Raw genomic sequence first — 1,410 nt, forward strand, 5'->3', positions numbered from 1 at the left:
GACATGTGAGAAGGGAAAGAGGCCACAAAGCCCAGCTGACTACTCAGGTGGATCCATCCCATGGTGGGCCTTCTCTCCCTGCAGCCCCACAGGCCAGCAGCTCCGCTACCTTTAGTGCTGCCCCTGCAGTGGTCATACCTGAGAAGAGACGCAAGAGAAAGAGGGTCCAGAAGACGAAGAACTCAGTGGACGTCAAGGCAGGTATGCATCCTTCACAACCCTCAACTTTCTTGTCACTGCCGAAAGGCCAGTTATACTTGAGTAGATACTTGTCACCATGTCCTCATAAAGTGCCATCTAAATTCCAGAGGAGTGGCCGAGAAGTGCCCTGAGGGGCCGCATCCATGCTCACTGGGCTTTTGTTCCTGCAGCTTCCCAGGAGAGCAGACTTCCTGCCTCCAGCACAACCACTGAAGCTGCTTCAGAGCTGCAGTTCTGCAGGAGGACACGCAAAAGGAGCATATGGACTGTGGATCACGTTGAAGGGATGAAACTTAGAATCAGCAAGAAGAAAAGACCCAGTTGCCATCCTCAGGAGCAAGAAGCCTTCTACCAACTTCTGGGTGGGTTTTCTGAGTTGAGAAAATGCACAGGACCAATTCTAAAAGACTGAGCATGTGAGGTACCCCACTCAGGACCCCACATTCTCAGGTCTTCACCAGAAAATGGTGCCTCCAGGGAAGAACCCTACCTACAGATGAGGTCCGTGGGGAAGAGGAAGCCTGTCATTACTCAGGGAGAAAATGGATGAAGAGATGCTGTGGGGTCAGGGAACTATGAACTCTACACCTTTGCCCAAGAGATTTAGTCCCAACATGGTGAAGTGATGGCTTGTGTGATCATGAAGACCTAAGGCCACGTCCATGTTTTTGATTTGAGTAGAATTTCTTGCACATTCAAAGGCAAGTTAAATCTGTTTGGTAGGGAAAAAAAAAGTGTGGCCATGTTGAAGAATCAGTTAACAGAAAAATTCAACATGCAAAACATTATGTGTGCACCAATGAAAGAAACCACCTTCATTCCTGATAGTACGGTTTACACCTTCCTGGAGGGAGGAACCAGCTTCCTCTCAGGGACCAGCTCAGGTAGAAAGACGGGAGGTCACCCATTCCTTCCAAAGAATCCCTGAAGATGGAAGCCCACACTGCACACTCAGCCCACCAGACAGACCATCCAAGCCACCTCACTCTTCCTTTCTTTGCAGAAGACCCTGTGATCAAGAGCTTCTTGGCAGCTGACCTCTCCTTCAGTGTGACTGACAAGGTACCTGCAGTAACAGATGGTCTCCAGAGTCACAGCCCCCAGGGAAAAGAATAGAGATGTATCAGGCCAAGAAAAGCCTTGCGGGGCTCTGTTCAAGGGTAGACGATGGGAGATCTACTGTCCTTTCTTTATTGACCCCCCCCCCCC

At 50.0% G+C, this 1,410-nt stretch overlaps 1 long non-coding RNA gene across 1 annotated transcript; it reads right to left on the bottom strand.

Annotated features, from left to right (window-relative positions):
• Positions 1-144: 144 nt before the first annotated feature.
• LOC115067215 lies at positions 145-1,402 on the bottom strand. The gene is made up of 3 exons (XR_003846647.1): positions 1,183-1,402; positions 353-493; positions 145-236 (listed from the first exon to the last, which is right to left on the bottom strand). It is a non-coding gene; the product is annotated as an uncharacterized LOC115067215 (long non-coding RNA).
• Between the last annotated feature and the right edge of the window lie 8 nt (positions 1,403-1,410).

The sequence above is a fragment of the Nannospalax galili genome, unplaced genomic scaffold (genome assembly GCF_000622305.1).
Source record: "Nannospalax galili isolate Female #2095 unplaced genomic scaffold, S.galili_v1.0 scaffold2565, whole genome shotgun sequence".
NCBI classification, from domain to species: Eukaryota; Metazoa; Chordata; class Mammalia; order Rodentia; family Spalacidae; genus Nannospalax; species Nannospalax galili.